A 20,570-nucleotide genomic window follows, 5' to 3' on the forward strand; every position below is an offset into this window, starting at 1 on the left:
TGCTCACGTCTGTGCTTATGTTTGCAAATTTCTCATTTGCCCCCCACCCCCCTTCATCATAGGATCCCAAATCTTTACACGTGCCCCAAATCCAGTACATAGTTTAATAGTAAAAGCATCTGTATTATGGGTGCACAGCAGCCATGTTTTTGAAAGTCTATTGTGAATGAAAACCCTGAAACCAAAGCCCATACAGCAAGAAGTGATAGGAAACACAGCCTGAGGGCATCACAGGGGAATACATTGGCTACTATTGTCCCTTGGTGACTGACAGACTAAGCTACTGAATCCACTACTGAGACCACATGTCACAAAACACACCTGTTACAGTATAATGCCTGCAGTGCTTATCAAAAGTATCAGTGTGGACAAATGCTGCTCAAAGTCCAGCTGAAAGACAATAAACCCATCAGTCGTAGAAAACAGCAGCATTATTCTGGCCTGGGATTGCTGCGTAATCCTTCTATCTGAATCTCACATAACAAGCAAACAAAAAGGAATAATGGAAGATAATCTCAACATGACTTGTTTAACATTTAGCAATTTGCTCAGGTAACTCGGATTAGGTTGGATTACCCCTCCCTCCTTGGGACTGCTGGTAACCTGCTTTTACCTCTACGTTAACCTGCTGAGCAGGGGAGAGAGACTGCTGATTAAAGACCATAAGATTTGACCACCACTGAAGTTCATGTCACATCCCGAACGTAGGATCTGTCTGTGCTATAATGGGCCCTCAGAGGACGGGCAGGGGACAAAAACTAACTTGCAGTATCTGGATTTTCTTACCATGGGAGGCACTTTGAAGATCACAAGACAAAAGTAGTCTCTTACAGATTGATGTCAACCCAGGAGGGGATGGGAAAGTCTGTCAGTGTGTTGCAGGTGAATGTGGGTCAGATAACTTGAAGAGATTCAATAGGTGAGGCAGTAAAAGGCTGCAGATGTAGTACAATGCCAGAGCTGTAAACTTGAGCCTGGAGACCTGGACTGGAGTCAGACTAATGTTTCAAAAATGAGGACTTTACTTGAACGTCACCACTCTGAGACTTGACTAGGTAAAATGCTGGTATAACCAAACATAAATAAGACAACAACAGGCCGCAAATGGCCACACAGCATGACGTATTATTTATTATGCCTTTGTACTGAAAGCACCAGGTCTCTGCAAAGTAAAAAATACTATTATCTGTGTTGAAAGGAAAATGTTAGAATGCCATAATGATCAATGTGTCACTTGATTTGGACTAGCCCTCAAGGACTTTGACAATTTCACAAGACAATCTCATTCACACCTGGTACTGACGTGATTGGTGCCTATATAGATTATCTGGATAATGACATCTAATCCACGGGCATTTGTATTTACACCTGGTAATAGGCAATCTTGTTTTCTTAAATCTGCCTGCATGTGACTGGATCTGAATATGTAATTTAGTTAGACAGCTAGTGGACTCAAACATGGCACATACCAGGTCAAAAAAAGCAATGCCATGGATGGGCGTCATTTTATTTTTAATCACTTTTTTGGGAGGAAAGACTTGCTAGTTACTGCTACTACTTGAAACGTTGGCCACATTTGCCTAAACAGGAAGAGGAGTACTAAGGTTACCTTTCAACTTGCTGGGGGGACTTTTTTATTAATAATGTGGGCCATCCGGTCCGATCACAATGAGTTCTGCGAGCATTTACACCGGGTGTTTTTCCTCGTCTAGGTGTAAATGAGATCGTCTTGAGAGTAGCTTCCAAAGATTTGAAAACAGCTCTGTATATTACTTGTCTGGGGCTCACGGATATGGCCCTTCATTTCCTTTTGATTCAAAGCGTTAAACATTAAAGGCTGTTTTCACACACAGTTCATTATTTCTGCCCACCTGCAATGCAGCGTTCAGGGTTACAGTGGCTTCGGCACTGTATGGGCACCCATATACATATGCTGAGGCATGGAAGCAAGTGAGCATACTGCACACAAAGACCTCATTTACACACAATGACAATGAGTCCAGACTGCTTCCCCAGCATGAAACCATTACAACAAGTACCCAATGACCACAAAGGAGTGATGTAAATTCAGTGTGTGCTTTCTCTCACTTCCTTGTCTCATACACCCATCTGTTCATAATAGTTTCTTATTCATCAATCTATCATCTTGCTCTTCTGTCAGTTCAGACTGTGTGTCTGTCTCTTGTCTCTCAGCATCATGGTGGATGTGCATCATGTCCGGGTGGTATTGCACCACACAGCACTCACTTGGCTGCAGACCCTTGGGACAGTAAAGCCACAAAGACTCCCACTGAACCTTGGCAAGTGTAGGGCACAGGTTTCATCCAAATTGTTAAATAATCAATGTGTTCCCATGGTAACCAGTGCTTGCACGGTATTGGCCGGCAAGCTCGCTTAGTCACCTCCCCCTGCTTCACCTCTCGGTGCTCTCACTGCAGTTTATGCGGCTCTGTGCTCGCACATGCGTGGCCATGGGCTGGATCACACACACACACACACACACACACACATACACACACACACAAACACACTCCTTTCTAACGGAAGCTGTACTCAAAAATTACACTATGGCGATGGAGTCAGGAGAAGATTATTATTATTAATAAGAGCTAGTATTACTATTACGTGCGTTTAAAGATGTGAATCTTGTCCACTTGACACACATGCATCAGCTGATATCCCTTTTGATCTGAGCATACAGATATACTGTACATCATCTAGGTTAAAAGAAAAATTTCCACATTTTGGGAAATCTGCTTGTTTGCTTTCTTGCAGAGTTACATGAGACGATTGAAACCACATTCATATCTGTACAGTAAATAGGGCTGGGCAATGAAACATGTATGATAATTATCGCAATATAATACAATACAATAATACAATATAACAAATAATCACTAAATTTGAATCACGAACGAAGTGATCCACTATTCATCATCAAGTGGTTGTCATGTTCTGACCATAAAGAATGGTTTAAAACAACAAATAACCATCTGGTTTCTTCAACTTTCACTCAGGAGCACAAATCAGCCTTTAAAATTGAAAGAAATAATGATTTGACATTTATCATGATATAAATCTGTATCAAATGATAGAGATTTTTTTTAGTGTGATAACATTTAACATTGGCCATATCGCCCAGCCGCTAACAGTAAATATGAAGCTGCTGCCAGTAGCCTACTAACTTAGCTTAGCATAATAACTGGAAGCCAGGGGGACCAGCTAGCTTCCACCAACCAGCACCTCTAAAGCTTTAACACTTTATATCTTGGTTGTTTAATCTTGGTGCATCTGCATTCCTGCCAATGACAATAACGTTACACCTAAAAAAAGTCCAACCCTGACTTTCTACTTCACCTGTCAGCATTACTTGGGTTTTCAAACCTCTCTTCCTAGCAGGTAGAGTGGAGGAGAAGAACAATAGGGTTCAGCATGAGCACAGCGACAGCATGCTGACACGGCTAATAACCCCTTCCTCCTTGGCAAACATGTCCACATCAGTTGCTCTCTCGCCAGGCACACCGACATGAGAGATCAGTCATCAGTCATCAGAGATGGGGAAAGAGATCAGTCTCAGTGAAATATGTACAGCACAGTCAGCCCTGCTCAAATAATGCACCCCGTCAGTCAAATGACACATCCAATGCTGAAGGAATCCATGGAGGGTTAAATCAGCTATGATAACAATGTAATAACTATGGCCTGGATGACTGAGAATCTTCACAGACATAAGTGCTCATGGAAGCTCTTCCAGGAGCAGATAGGAGAATATGGAGTGATATGATGTGTTTTTGTTATCTAAAAAATTTAACGTTCTTCTGTTTTCTGATGCCTCAAGTGGTTCTGCGTTGATGTTTTCCTGCAGAATGTGGGATGAGAGACGCAGTCAATGGTGCTGCTCTGATCCCCTGGCTCTCATTGGCCTCTCGTAGGCCACGCTGCAGTCCAATCAATACCTACTCAATTACCATGCACCCAACATCTTATTCACGCTGGGGCGCCTGTGCTGGAGGGGGAAAAGGAAGGAGAGAGGCAAGGTGAGAGAAGAAGTGACGGATGGAAAAGGTGAACACATGACAGCGAGAGATGTTTTACTCACAGGCGCCGTGAAAACTCAATGTTGCATTCTTTGTCAGGGACAAAGGCGGAATAACGAGATGTAATAAAGAAAATCCCATAGCGGTAAAAGGTCATCTGCTCCTTCTCTCCTGCTACAACGGCAGCAGAATTCAGGCGTTCATTTCAATAAGGCAGCCACAAGGAAATTAATTAGTTCACCCATAAAACAGCCTCATTAAAGCTCAAGTTTTCTGATTTGATGGCTATGATTGAGAACTGTGACTGTGTTGCCACCCCCACCCCTCCAACATACACACACACACACACACACACACACACACACACACACACCACACCACACCACAGACGCACATTCATGAAACCATAATTAATAGCCCGTCACAGCTGTCAGCAGCGCTCCCTCCTCATCTTTATGTAATATTACAAAAGCATGTCCTGGCTTACCTCTCTATCATGCTGAGCAGCTCCAAATGAGAGCTGGCTAGTTTGACCTTCACAAGTGCAGCCACAGAGTGAAAAGTACTTAGTGTAACAAATATTCATAACAGTGTTGCTCAAGAAGGCCTTCTACAAGTCTGCTGAAAATTGATCAGGTTTGATCATGACAGTCTGTGTGTACTTGTTAATTGATCATAAGGGCTGCAGATCAATCTATTAATTGATTTCCAAAAAAAAGAATCCCAGTTAAGCACCGTTCTTTGCTATGAAGTTCTGTACACACATGGTATGTAAAGCACCATTGTGAGTGGTGTCTCAGCATTATCTCCCTGATTGAGTCATCCCTGCCACTCAATTGTTGCTTCTAATGAGCTGGTGAAAGAACTACAGGTGCCCCTCCTCATGGCCACAGTCAACTGCAGCGCTACAGTTCGCTATTGTCAAAACGTGAACTGTCAGTAATCATTATTGTCTTTTAATCCAGATACATTGTTATGCCAATAATTCACATCAGTCACTGGTCGCACGATCACACAACCAACACCAGGAGGCTCAATCACAAAGTAACATCTAAGTTACCAATTGTGCTGTGGTGAGGCTCCATAATGAAGGAAGCCTGTCATCAGTGAGAGTGTCATCAGTATGCTTCACATAATCCCGCCCCCACTGCTTCCTCTACATCAGAGGTCACTGCAGCATGTTACCTCACAGCTCTTGACTAGTTGCTACCCCTTGTTGCTAAGCTGAGAGAGCTGCTAAGCTTGTTCCTCTCTGGTGTTTTGGATCCTGCGCTGAGTACCGTTGACAGTGCACAACCGCACAGTGCTGCCATTTTGATGCTTTCACCACTGTCACGTTGCATCCTAAGTCATCAAGGGTGTATTATTTAGCTGTCATTATGGACAAATGTGAATTCTTTAGGTTTATTTATTTGAATTCATCTTCAATTTCTGTTTTCGTGTTTTGGTGTGTATGCCCTGTGGGACGCCGTGAAGACACTCACGGCGTTGCTGAGGTCTTATTTTGACATGACAAGGTGAGACATTTCATTATACAAACAGCCAGACAGGATAGAAAGCCACCAGCATATGCTTTGAGAATATTTACATCTTTATTAGAGATCCCTAGTATCAGTTCTGGAGATAGAAAAGAGCAACTTCGGGAGGCATAAGTGGAGGAGTGCATGAGTGAGTAGAAATTAAAGATGCAATGTAATGTACCATATTTGTTTTTTTTTTAATTAACAAGTTTTCCCTATCCAAACCGAGGGTTTAATATTGGAAGGTGTTCAGATTGTCAAGCCCTCGGAGGCATTTATGTTTTTGTGATTTGGGCAATACAAATAAAATGAACTTGACTTGAATATATCAGTACTCTTTGAGAAACTGCTTTAAAACTACTGTCACATATGATATTGCATATCACTTTATATCTTAGTCTCTTGCAGTTCTATAAAATGTCACATTTAAAAACGGTTAGCATAAAGCAAACCTTACTGTATTAAAGCAACAGTTTGACATTGTGGGAAATCAGCTGATTTGCTTTAGAGAGTAAGATGAGAGGACTAATTTTACATCCAGCAGACAGTTAGCTTAGCTTTGCATAGTCAAAAGGTAACATAAATCCGTCTACCAGCATCACGTTTGTTTAGTCTGCAGAGGTGTGACGAAGTCCCGAGTCCCGAAGTCCCATGTTAAACTTTTTGCACATGAATGAAATTATCTTTGGCATAATGTTTTCGCAACTGCTTTCGCAATGTTTTCTTTATGGCTCTCTCCCCCAACTTGATTGTACACTGTTGGATTGGTTAAAACAAAGTGAGCCTTGGGGAATTATAACTATTGTAACTATTCCCAGAAAGGAACAGGTACGGCACAAACCCACATGTAAAATGACTCAACAAACAAGATATGGCGTTATAATTAATGAGCTTTAGAGGTACTGGTAATAAATGGTTGAGTTGTTAATGTTGTTATTAATAGACAGAGCCAGGCTAGCTGTTTCCCATTATTTCCAGTGTTAACTAACTGGACGCTGGCTGTAGCTTCATATTTACCGGACAGCGCTAAGATCAACATCAATCTTCTCATCTAACTCTCTGCCAGAAATGTTGAACTACTCCTTTAAAATTATGTTAAGCGTCCTTCTTCTGCCTCCGTTTGTCTTAACATCCCAAACTTATTGACTACAGGAACTCTCAGAGTATCTCACTGCAGCTAAATATCACAAGTGGACTTCATAGTTTGCTTAAATGTGATATTTTGGACTAGAATAAATGGAAGCTACTGCCCCTCACATGGTACTGGTTCACAAATCAAAATCATGAGACACCGACAAAACTACTGAAAGTAAATACAGACTACTTAAAGCTCAGCTGTAAAAGTACTACAGTGAAAATAACAAGGCTAACTTTGACCCAAAGCCCAATGAAAACCATTCGTCCTCACCTCCCGGGGGGGCCAGTCTGTCTCTACATACAGCAGCAGAGATCCTCCTGTCATGGTAGAGGTTTCATGCTGTTCTATAAGCTCTACTCGGGAACGCCCACATATTCACATATCTCCATTCACTACCCATGCCTGAGTTTTGGCTCACAATAAGTGTAGGTGTTGAAAGTGATGAAGAATTACAGTAAGTAGGACAGCGGACGAGGCAACTGAAACAAGAGCCATGCCTCTAGTTTCCCTGTGATAGTTATGAATACATGAGCACATTTATCCATATGCTGATGTATTTAGCGCCAAACAGCAGAGCAAAAAACAGGGCATTGTTTTAAACATTTGTAGCACTTTGGTGATTGCCAAATCAATCTGCCTCCTGTTGAGGGTCCAGATTTGCCCTTCTTCTCTGCCTACCTCAGGTTGTGTTCAGGCACGACACACAGTGCCCTAAAGAATGCATCTCGGCAAAGATTAGAGAAGCCACCTTATTGGACTGGAGAGATGACACAAACACTTATCTGAAACACTCAAACCTTTAAGGCTGGAACACCTTTAACAGAGGTTCCTGTGATGAAACAACAGTATACCAGCTGGCTGTCAAAGCACAACAAACCGGTTCTGTTGGAAAGAATGTATGGATTCTAGCCATAAAAATACAATGGGAATGCAGTAAGATGAACAGTAGTTGCTGGTTTCAGAATGTACCAACATAAAATGCATGAGGGGTAAACCGAACACCCGCCCTAAAAATTTAAACATAGCTTAAATGGTGGTCCTTATAGATAGTAGCACTGATATAATTAGTTTATTGATTGATTAGTTGATTGACAGAAAAATAATTAGCAACAATTTTGATTGTTAGTCGCTTAGTCATTTGTCAAGCACAAATTTGTTGGTTCCAACTTCTCAAATGTGAGGATTTACTGCTAGTCTCTGTTTTATTCCTAAAATGTTAGGGCTGCAACTACCAATTATTTTCATTATGGGGTAATCTGATGGTTATTTTCTGGATAAATCTATTTAGTGATTGGTCTATAAAATCTCAGACAATAGTCAAAATCTGTACATGACAATTTTATAAAGTCCAGTTTGCATGTTCTTTTTGTCAACAGTCCAAAACCCAAACATATTCTGTTCACCATTTTTGCTTAAAACAAGACAAACAACTATCTGATTATCAAAATAGTTGCAGATTCATTCTGTGTCAATCGATTAATTTCTTCAGAATGACCAAACAACTACTTTTAGATTTTTATTTGAACCTGGTTAAATGACTGCAATAACAGTAACTGACAGTAACTCTTGTATTCTAGGTGCACGGACTGACATTGCATCATTCCACTCATTCAGACCCCCCTCCAACACACACACACACACACACACACACACACACACACACACACACACACACACACACACACACACACACTCATTCCTGCCTGCTGAGATATTCTAGTGAGCATATGCAGGGCTTGGATTTGGCTGATTTGGCTGATTACATAATTGGAAATTTTAATGGTGAATAATAATCCACAATGGCCCATATTGGGTTTTATAAGCAGGCTGATCAGGATCTGCAGGCTCTCAGTAAGCAGCAACAATCTACAGACAATGAAGCTCTGGGCTGGAAGAGCTCTCTATATTACACGAGTGGCAAGGCTGTCACAGCAGAGCACCACTACAACATTCAATAAAGCTGTTCGCCACATATCTACACATTTTTAGAGGGCATTTTTAGTTAGCATTGCTTTCTTAAGATACAATTTTTCATATAAACAGATAAATTGTCCCTTGACTCATACTCATGTGTCAGTGCGGCAATCAGAAAAAAGCTCTTGGAAATCTAGAAGGCTTTGTCTGCCTGCGTATCAACATTGCAGTCTGTGGGTAATTAGCTAGCTGAGCAGCAAAGCTACTGTGCAGCTCTGACTGAGCCTGCACCATGGCAACACACAGGGCTGTGTCTGAGCACATGCTCCTCTCTGTGTACCCCCCACACCCCCTTCTTCCCTTTCCACTGTTCATTGTTCCATTTTTTTATTTTTATGACATATGGCAATATGACACCAATCGGGGGGCACCATGTATACAACCCTGCATCCTAAAATCTACATTCTTTTGCAACTCATATTGAATTAACAAATACATTTTTTAGTAAACGTAATGCTATCTGGATTAGTTTTTATTCAACATCAGGTGTGTATTTAATGTTTCTGCAAGCTGGTCAGAGCCAATGCAAAATGTTCATACTGAACAATTGGAAAAATGTTCAAAATGTCAACATAATGTATTCCTTATTGTTTTCTGTACAATATTCACTTCCTGCCAATTAAAGCATGATTAAAGAAATAGTTTAACATTTTAGGAAATGCTTACTTTCTTGTCAAGAGTTAGACGAGAAGATTGACCCTCCCCTCATGTTTGTGCATAAAATAAGACGTTAAGTACACAAGAAAGTTAACTTAGCTTAAAGACTGGCAAACAGCCAACCTATAGCTCTAGCCACATTTAATATAAAAAATCTGCCTTAATATGAGTATATGTGTTAATTAGTGAGCTTTAGAGATACTAGTAGGCGGATTTAACCTCTGGTTAGAGCCAGACTAGCAGTTTCCTCCTGCTTCCATTCTTTACACTAAGCTAAGCTAAGCTAAGCTAACTTTTTGTTAGCGGCACAAGTGGGATACGTGATGCAAAGTCTTGTTGCAAAGTTGCTGTATCTATGACAAACAACACTATACAATGTTGCTAAGCTTGTATTTTGTGTCTTCTAAATATCAATATATTTTTGTCAAATGAATTGTCAGGTCTCTCAACAGCTGACATTTATTTATAAGGTTCAAAGGCATTAACCCTTCATCTGTGTGATCATGAAGAAACATTAGGGTACCTTTTACTGTCACAGTACTAATCTAGTCGAGTCCATCCAGCCCTGTTACACCTGAAAGAAAAAAAAGGCATCTTGCAGCTTTAAAAGTATTTACGAGAGAGTACCCCTACATTCTGCTAAAGTAGGCATGACTCTCATGACATTCATTTTAAGCTGCCATGTAAAGCACATTAAAACATAAATGTCTGCATTGTTCTTGCCTAATGTCTCAACTTGTGGGACTTAATTTTAAAGGAAACTCTATCTGCCATTGTTGGAATGGCATAGCTGACCTTTTAAACCGCTGTGTACGATAACAGAAAATAATCCTATAATATAAAAAGTAATTGAGGCTTACCGAATCTGTGTTGGGGTTGTATTTTATTTTTTATAAAATAGGTTTGAATTTATAAAAGAATACAATACGCATTCAGCAAATAACTACTATCATTGTGTAACCCATATGAAACATAGGGCTACTAAAACCATGTTGTTCAGAGGTGTAGTTCCATGTTGTCCCACCAGAGAACGCAATACACTAGAGCGTTATAAACAGACTGTATTAGGATTGGTAGAGAGTGCTACGTGCAGTCCTCACGTCCCTGGTAGATCTCTTCCTGAAACGTCCTGAAAACGTGTGTAAGCTGTGAACAACTGCTAGTGTGAAACGCTACATAATAGTGTAAAACTTTCATTATATCTACGTATTTACACCGATAAGCTCCTTCATTAGTAGAGCATCAATTGTGAGCACGAGAGGAGCAGCCTGTGTCGGGTTGTTGCTGTTTGAAACTCCGGTGAGTTGAAGCATGTTTTTGCTAGCTTGTTGCTAAGCACAGTGAGCAGAAAAACACACTATAAGGTTCAGATACTTAACATAAAAACCAATTGGGGTTATAAGACTGTTGTCTAATGTTTCAGTGTACTTTGGTACATATTGTATCATTGTATTTATTCTCTTAAAAGATCGCTAGCCAATCGCTAATGCTAGCTACGCGCTAATCGCTAATTGCTAAGCGCTAATTGCTAAGCGCCAAGCTAATTGTTTATTTTGGTTGAAGTGGTTCATTGTAGTAAGGAGAGAGTGTTAACTTTACCCTTCAGATAACTTGTAAAATGTGTAGCTTGGTGGAAGTGTTTGAAGCTGAAGAGCAATACATACATTTTTGTTAGTATTAAGACATTCAGTTAATGGAGTTAAATATTAATGACACTAATGATCTGTAGCTGTTGCCAACTACAGTGTCTGATTTGGGTTATTACAATGTACATGTTTGTTAGCACAGATAATTTAAATCGATTCATGTTAAAAAGTGTTAATATTAAGATGTGTGTTACCTTAAAAGCAGTTAAGGAAAAGGGATGTTACATATAAATGTGATGATAAATAATTAATTTGTCAATGTGAAATTACAAATTGTTTATATGTATAAGTTTATGATATGTAGTGCTAAAATACCAGTTGCCATTACATGTGGTAATTCATTTTACGGTAAGCAAGGTATGTCTTTAGCCATTGGTCATTCACTATAAGATGCACTAAATGGAAGAAATAAGTTAAAGAGATCTCTTGTTGGAAATGGAGAAATAGAACAGAAGAACTTGCTACTCTACACTGCTTGTGTAGGTTGTTTTTTTTTTGTTATTTTGACTACCACGAGAGAAATAGACGAATCAGAGATGGCGAGCCCAGCCCAGAGAGACGGTGGATGGTTGTGAGAACGGTGTGGCCAACCGAGGGACCAGCCAACGAGGACGTCGGACTAGCTTCGTTCAGACAGGATACAGATAAGAATACATTCACGCTATTAACTCCACCCGGGTAGTAGTAGACTTTACACACACACACACAAAAGGACCAGGAACTGAACTCTGAACTCAATTTCATACTCCTCAACTTAAAGGAGCATTGAGCTGAAGTGTCAGCTCACACGGACATTTTCTTTTCTTTTATGACTGAAAGAGCTCTATTTTTGTTGTATTTTTATTTTCATTCTTGGTACATAACAGCGCTGTGTTTATTGTTGTGTTGCCTAGGGCAATAAAACTGTCGACTGTTCAACTCAATACTAACTCTTTTGTGAGTCACTCAAGGCAGACCACACCCCGGACCTAGGTAGATGTTAGTTGCTCTATTCTGGTATTGTTTAGCACTAGGGGGTGCTACAAGTGCAAAGCTGGGCATGTCTATAAGTGCAAATTATGTGATATTGGTTTCTTAAGATAAGAGAAATTCTTTTTTTTTTAACAGAATTTGGCAAAAATGTTTCTATAAAATCCTCCTTGTCATCTTCATCTTCTTACTGGCACTACTAACCCGCAGTGTACAGTCTACTTGGAAAATGTAGTGAGCTAAGCTACTAGCTACTCTACATTAAATGAAGCTTCACTACACAGAAGATGCCCCCCAGTGACATGTAGCAAGCTATGCTACAGCAACGTGGCAAAAGTAGCTTAGTTACATTTAAGCTACTTTTAATTTTTTTATATTTTATAGTTAGGTCATATATATATATACATACACACACACACGCACGCAGACATACACGCGCACACACACACACACACACACACACAGTGTGTCTCAGAGAGAGAGAGAGAAATCTCATCTCATCTCCCGGAAACAAGTTTCTGCCACATATCAAAGTTTAGCAATAAACTCACAAGCCACTTTATTAGGTACACATGTTCAATTGTTTATTAAAACAAATAGCTAATCAGCATCGGCTTGTAGATGTGATCAAGACAACATGCTGAAGTTAAACTGAGCATCAAAATGGTGAAGAAAGGGGATTTAAGTGACTTTGAATGTGGCATGGTTGTTAGTTCCAGACGGGCTGGTCTGAGTATTTCATAAACTGCTGATCTACTGGGATTTTCATGCACAACTATCTCTAGGGTTTACAGAAAATGGTCCGAAAAAGAAAAAATATCCAGTGAGCCGCAGTTGTGTGGACAAAAATGCCTCGTTGATGTCAGAGGTCAGAGGAGAAAGGCCAGACTGGTTCGAGATGACAGAAAGGCAACAGTAACACAAATAACCACTCGTTACAAATAAGGTATGCAGAATACCATCTCTGAATGCATAACACGTCGAACCTTGAAGCAGATGGGCTACAGCAGGAGGACACCACACCGGGTGCCACTCCTGTCTGCTAAGAACAGGAAACTGAGGCAACAATTCACACAGGCTCACAAAAACTGGACAATAGAAGATTGGAAAACATTGCCTTGTCTGATGAGTCTTGATTTCAGCTGCAACATTCAGATTGTAGGGTCAGAATTTGGCGTAAACAAGATGAAAGCATAGATCCATCCTGCCTTGTATCAACAGTACAGGCTGGTGGTGGTGTAATGGTGTGGGGATATTTTCTTGGCACACTTTGGGCCCCTAAGAGCATTGTTGTTAAACAAGACAGCCTATCTAAGTATTCTTGCTGACCATGTCCATCCCTTTATGACCACAGTGTACCCATCTTCTGATGGCTACAGGATAATGCACCATGTTACAAAGCTCAAATCATCTCAAACTGTTTTTTTGAACATGACAATGAGTTCACTGTACTCCAATGGCCTCCACTGTCACCAGATCTCAATCCACTACCTTTGGGATGTGGTGGAACAGGAGATTTGCATCATGGATGTGGAGCTGACAAATCTGCAGCAACTGCGTGATGCTATCATGTCAATATGGACCAAAGTCTCAGAGGATTGTTTCCAACACCTCGTTGAATGTATGCCATAAAGATATAAGGCAGTTCTGAAGGCAACCCAGTACTAGCAAGATGGTCCTAAGAAAGTGGCCAGTGAGTATATATTATTATAATAGGTTATTCACTTTATACATCAATCTAAAAAAAAAGATGAAATTTCAAATCTTACTTGGATTTCTAATTGTCACCACAAAACATGTTCAACATCCACTATAAACATACCTGTCTTGCTCTTAATGATGGTTTGAGGATTATTATATTGTATCAACATTTATAAAGTAAAGTAGGGGGTCTGGTAGTTGAGCACTCTGTAGTCACACTGCCTGTCAACATAAACTCAATTATGCAAAATGCCTTTGACTGCAAGCTAAAACAATCACATAAAGCTGATACACCAAAACATGAAGATAATAACATCAGCCATGAAATAAGTTGTCATTACAGTACAGAAGAAGGAGTGTGATTGCCAAATGAAAGCTTGGGCCACCTCCTGCTAACCATGTGCTATACACTGAAACTAAGAAAACAAAAAACTCAGCTTGTAAAAAAAAATAAAATACACTTACAGTAAATATTTTCTATTGGAGTCTAAAAGGTTAATAGCATGTCCCCTCTATTATGGTGATTTTGAGAAAAACTGTTCATTAAGAAGCTGTGTGTTTATTTGATTGACAGGTGGCTCAGTCAATCACACTCAGCCACCATGGTTGCTGTTTTCCTAACCTCTGGTAAGATGGCAGCAAACCATAAACCCAAACTCCAGCCATAAAAGCATCCATACTGTCCTCTTTGAAACAAAGAGTAATAAATCCATAAAAGCAATTTCAAGGCAGGGATGTACTCAACAGTGTAATAAGATGTATGATATTAAGCTGGGATTGCTTGTATTGTTTATATCTGTAACAGGGTGAGGCCATGCTGTATCTTTATCTCTCTCTTCTTCTCTAAGATTGAGATGTGTGCGTCTGTTTTACAAAACTAAGTAGGTAGATAGAAAATAATGACAATAAACAGAGGGACATGTTTTAGGGGTCGTCTGTAGGTCTGTGCACATACAACAGACATATGTCTGGAAAATGTTAGCTCTTATCTCATCTTTGGCGGGGGGGGGGGGCAGGAAGTCCATGTGAGCCAAACATATGCTGTCAAAAAGTATGTCTATATTGTTCACATATCAAGAAGCTGCAAAAATACAATGCCCACCATAGGCCTAATTTTTGACTGTTAACATTTTTAACTGTAACAAAAAAAATTGCCTACAGATAATATTTGGGATTTGTCTTGGGCACACCCGAAAATGAAGCCTTTGATTTGTACTATGTATGAAAAAGTAACAGCGGAGGAGGAGAAGAAGGCAGTGGAAGACAGGAGGGGGATGACAGAGATGAAGAACACTGAAAAACCACACACACACACACACACACACACACACACACACACACACACACACACACACACACACACACACACACACACACACACACACACACACACACAAAGAGAGGCCAGACCAAATGGCTGAAGGGCTGCTTGGATAATGCATTAGACAGAGATGGCACTCAGAGCAGCTACACATGGTAAGAAATGTACTGCTTCGCCAAATGTCCTCCACACACACACACACACACTCCCCGAAAATAAAAGAAAGAACAACAACAACAGATAATCTCTTTTCTGTATGATGATTTACCCCAAAAATGTGAACGTTGGTTCACTAATTAGAGCTCTACAGATTTCCTGTACGTCTTGATTTGAACTACCTGCTTCTGTCAGACTGTTTATTGTGAACATTAGAAATCTGTGGGGCTTCATCTATGTCACGTACACATGCAGGCTAATAGAGCCCAGAGTGAAACTGTTTGTGAAATGGGAAAAAAATGGCGAGACACTCTATAATAAGGCAAACCTGTGTAGTTACCAATGAATGCACAAGGAACAAATGTGCCATTTGTGATTAAGCATTAGTTAACAAGTAGTTCCTGATAACTGAATTAAACAGTACATAATTGTTTTAGTTTAGCTTCACAGAAACGTATTTGAGTAGTGTACTGTGTTAATGCTCATTTCCAATTATGAATAGAGGGTGTTTTCTCATTATTGACTAGGTGGATTTACTGTTACGAAGTTGCTTAAATTACAAGGAGACAGTCAACATGAAACTTTGTGGGTGATTGACCTTAAAGTTCACAATCAATTCACAATTTATTTTTTCCTACTCTGACATGTCAAAATGTCTTCTGTGGAAAAGGTTTACAGATATCAGTTCACCAGTTAGCTAGCTAGCATCTACTGTGGCTGTGTTGACTAGGTAAAAATGAATTCATGTAAATGTGCACCAAATACACCGGTAATGTGCAAATAAAAGTCGTATTCAAACAACAGTCAAGTCTTAAATGATAGCTGAAGCAGCACAAAGTAATATAGGCCGGGCAAAAAACATTGAGGGGGGGAGAAATGACTTGTACTCCGATGGTAAATTCAGAAATTCTGTACATTTCCAAAACACCAACTCCATCTGTACAGAACCAGATTATAACTCTACTGCTCTGCCTTTCTCTTCTCTAATGCTCTTTTCATTCATTCATTAATTCCAATCATCACGTCATAGTTTATCAAGCGATGCTAAGTTACTATAAATGAAGTTCAACACTTCCTGCAGATGTTTCAAATTAAAAGGCCACCTAGAATGGAAGAGATTATGCCCTTTGAGGCACAGGAAGGCTCTTAATGTGAAACATCTGAGCAGGAAGTGATGGGTTCAATTGACAGTATCTTTAAAGCTATTTCAACAGTTACTTCAAAATGGAAGCAACTGGAGGTAATTAGTGAATGAAAACAGTATTTCTGTAAGAGTAGAGGGCTGGGTATCACATGGGTGTTGCTGTACTGATGCAATTAGTGCTGTTGAAATGTACATAATGCTGAATTTATCGAGACACACGGTAAATATGGAGGAAGTTTTGAGTTCCTCTAATAGACCACGGGAAGATCAGAAAACTTCTAACAAAAAAATTAAAAGACATATAAACAAGGAATAATTATATATTAACACTTAGCCTGCATGTTTTAAATACAGGCCTGCTTCCACGTCTTAGGTACGTGGTCAGCATGCAGTCACAAATATTTACAAGCTAATCATCACTGCTGACACTGCTCATTAACATAATATAGCAGTCTATTTTCAGGTAACTTTTAATTTCAACCATATAATCATTGATTTTATATAATTTGAAACCTAATTATTAGTTATTTGTATTAATAATTCAGCAGTTAGTTTCTTCGGTACTGTAACTACTACTGTGTACCTTATTGTAAAGTGTTACCAAAATAACAACTGATACGATGGTTGAATAAAAGCAATAAAAGCACAAGCACTGTTGAAAGCACCCACACACCCCCACAAAAATGAAGAGGAGTCAGAAGGCTTAGGGACTAGCTCTTCTCTGATATTGATTGGATATACACATATTCCACGGCAGCATGTGGGTGATGGAGCTGGTGCACTGTACCTTGCTGAGAACCCTAGCACATTCTTGCTAAAACGAGTCTGGCAGAACAGGAAGAAAAAAAGCTTCTGTACATGCAGCATATCACACGCTAACGTCTGATTCTTTTAATTGACAGCAACAGTGGTAGGGCATTTAACATCTAATTCCACCAAAGGCACCGTGTCCCTCGCCTCTCTCTAACAGAAAATCTGATTCTTCCATCGCTGAATCAGGAGTCCACTCTGCCCTGCACAGCACAGTCACATTTCTAGGCCAGTCGCTACTGTGATCAGCAAAAACCCCTAAATAAAACAAAGCAAGCGAGCAAACAAACAAACAGCGTTCCCCTCCCTTCTCCTTTCTTCTCTCCTCTCCTCCCCTGGCTGGCAGTGAGAGCCGGAGAAGGGAACGGGCGAGCTGATATGGGGCTGAACCCTGGCAGGGCCTCTGACAATGACCATATGGATCACAGGGGCACGGCAGCCTCGGCTTCCAACAGGACACACTGACATATGATATATACACATAGCTGCAGCCAAACTGCAGTAATGAGTAAACCACTTGATGGGCATTAAATCCGTGTTGGCAGAGGAAACAATACATTCCGTGAATCCTGCATTTCCCCTCCATGTTGAAACAATAAGAGCAGATTCATTCTGTGAACGTGATGCAAAGGTAAAGAACAAGAGCTACTGAGTGGAGGTTTTTAAGAGACGTGTAGGAGGTGGGATTCAACGCAGCTCAACGTCCTGGGTCACAGCTACAGCAGCTCCCCATCACAGATCAAGCACTTCAGCTCTCATAATGGTGGCTCAGTTGTCAAAGTCTCCCCCTGCACGCTTACGTCAATGTCTGACTGGCCTTTTCTCAGGCACTCCGTCCCCACCCCCCTCTTACAGCGTATAAAAAGCAAACTTTTGTTAAAGTGCACATAAATATTGCAGTGCACCTTGTCCCCCTTGTTTCGTAGTGCATTTCCCATCATTCACCATCCTCTGTTTAACCCCCATATTTTCATGGGTAAGAAACACTTTTTGGGTAAAGGTCTGCGTCGGGCATGTGTGTGTGTGCTTGTAGAGTATGTGTGTGTGTGTGTGTGTGTGTGTGTGTGTGTGTGTGCGTGCGTGGGAGAGAGAGACAGGCAAGCACAGAAGGGAAGATATGATGTAGGAGGTTTGCTAGCAGACAACTGAAATTAAATGATGTGCTCTGAATTTGTATGAGATCAGTAAAATGGAATGTTGGCATCTGAATACTAATTACATTTTTGTAGCAGTTTGAAAAGCTGAAATCTGTTTCAGTGTCACTGGAAAATGGTTCAAATTTAGTGTTTTATACTGCACAAATGTTAAAATACCAAAGCATTGAGTGCAAAGACATTAAATGATTTTCTTGGCTGAAGATTGCAACAAATTTCCTTTTCCTCCACATGTTTATCAAAACACATTGACTCAACCAACAAGTTAATTTTTTACCTAAATATTTCTTCTTCCTTTGCTAGTGTGAAGTTATATTAATGTATTAATGTGAGCAAGCTCTAGGGTGATATACTTAATGGCAAAAATCACTGACAAGAACCAGTAACTGCTGCTCCAGTCCTTCTCTTTGTGCAACAAATTGTGGATTTAGACTGAATTTGCAAATCTGTATCACATGTAACAGCCCTTTTAAAACTATTTTCAGTTAAACACAATTGGCAGACATTATGGGTTCCTTGTACAAAGCCTGGTAGCTCTTCAACATGCTTGATAATTAAAGCTCATTAAGATTATGGAGAAACTACACAGAACTGGAACGTATTGCCTGAACATTTTCTTTGCAGGAAATACAGGTCACATGAGAGTAAAGGTTATGGACCTCATTTTTCCCACACTCCACTTCTGGTCTGGCAACTGACTGTAGCTGTTCTACTTTCAGACTTGAACAACTTGAGTTTATAAAACTCATGTAGAACTGTTCACGTCATTACCATCAGAGCTAACTGTAAAAATATGAAAATTGCTGTGCATAGTTTCAAAGAACACTTACAGGAAATGGAAAAAGTCAATCAAAATATCTTGCAGTAGGCTTAAGCACAGAGGTATATTTAAAGCTACACTGCATAAATTTTGTTTTGTAAAAATACAATACTGTCAGCCAAAGTTACTTCTACCTAAGTAAGAATTGCAGTGTTTGTTGTGTTGGTTGAGTCATTTTTGTGACCACTTACAACTGTTCCCTAAACAGCAGAGTGCATCTTGAGAAAGTTGGAGGCACCAACATTAAGCCATGTTTCGACCAAAAGTACCGGGGACTTTTAATTCCCCAGGTTCCTTCAGCCCATTGTTGTGTGTGTTTCCACCATGGTCTAAAGACCTGCAAAGATTAAGCAAATTAACCAGCTGACATAGGCTGTGTGCTTATACGCCGTACAAAGAGCAGGTATCATTATTTAGTAACCACTATCCATGAGCAAAATTTAAAAATGAACATCAAATTTGACTGGAATATAATGAAAAACTATAGCCTATGCTTGACCATTAAAACAGCTTTTTTGTGTGGCAGCATAATGAAGAGACACGCGATAATGTTTGTCACAAATTTAATAACAAACTTGATAAAGCTTCTACTTCTTAAAATAACTCCAGCACAGAGAAAGCAACACAAAAATAAAATCGCGACAGTTTGGAAGGCTGCAGATCAGCTGCAGGACTCGTCTGTGTCCGCCTGAGCGTCGGAGGAACGTGATTTTTTAAGGAGCTTTATTACCCGCTGTAATCACCTGTTCGCTGTAAACACACCGCTGCACGCTGGCTGCTGTTTCCGAGCAATACATTTAATGCCAACGTACGATCTCAGGCAGACATCGATAAGACTTGAGTGTGCTATCTGACCGTTGATTGTGATTTACTGGTTTGCAAACAATAGTGGACAAGAGAGGAGCAGTCGTAAAAAAACATCCGACATGCTTGATTTAAAGCCAGTAGCCTCTACTCACCCATTCAGAAATTCACTGCAAGGCAAACCCCCCCACCCCAAAGGTTCCTAGTTCCGGGGTTTAGTTCCTTTGGCTGAAATGCAGCTTTAGATATTTTGCATCTCCTGTTGGTTTAGTATGCTTTGGTCTGAGTACACTGTGTGACGTTTGCTGAATTACATCACATGGTTCTTTGGTGGTTCAAACATTTACACCTTGCTGGTTGTTAAAGCAGATCTTTTGTAAGTTTGTTGCTCTAAATGGTTGAGGCAGATGCAATAATGTTTCTAACAAAATCATAACACATTTGGAGCACTTATCTGTAACAGGTTGAAAAACATTGCACATGGTTTAGTTGAATAAAGGGTTTGAGCTACAGAACAGACTGATTTCAAAGAGTAATGTTTTAGCCTCCTACTGAATTTTTAAAATGCTTCTTGGGGTAAGTGTGGGAAAGAGGGAGGGACAGTATCAAGGGGGGCAGGGTGCAGGATAAAATGTAATCTGATTCCAGGTAAAATAATGCTCTGGGGTGGGGCTAGACAATGAAATAAGTAGGTGTTTTACTATTTTGGTCCTGTATTC

The 20,570-nt window shown here is 40.1% G+C and overlaps 1 protein-coding gene and 1 long non-coding RNA gene across 2 annotated transcripts in view; both read right to left on the minus strand.

The window, feature by feature from the left end:
- Window positions 1-20,570, minus strand: part of dlg3 (discs, large homolog 3 (Drosophila)) — an 88,218-nt gene that overhangs the window by 41,280 nt on the left and 26,368 nt on the right. The window lies entirely within an intron of this gene.
- LOC123957207 lies at window positions 3,124-4,546 on the minus strand. Its single transcript, XR_006821761.1, has 3 exons — window positions 4,525-4,546; window positions 4,100-4,211; window positions 3,124-4,006 (listed from the first exon to the last, which is right to left on the minus strand). It is a non-coding gene; the product is annotated as an uncharacterized LOC123957207 (long non-coding RNA).

This window comes from Micropterus dolomieu, linkage group LG19 (assembly GCF_021292245.1).
Source record: "Micropterus dolomieu isolate WLL.071019.BEF.003 ecotype Adirondacks linkage group LG19, ASM2129224v1, whole genome shotgun sequence".
NCBI classification, from domain to species: Eukaryota; Metazoa; Chordata; class Actinopteri; order Centrarchiformes; family Centrarchidae; genus Micropterus; species Micropterus dolomieu.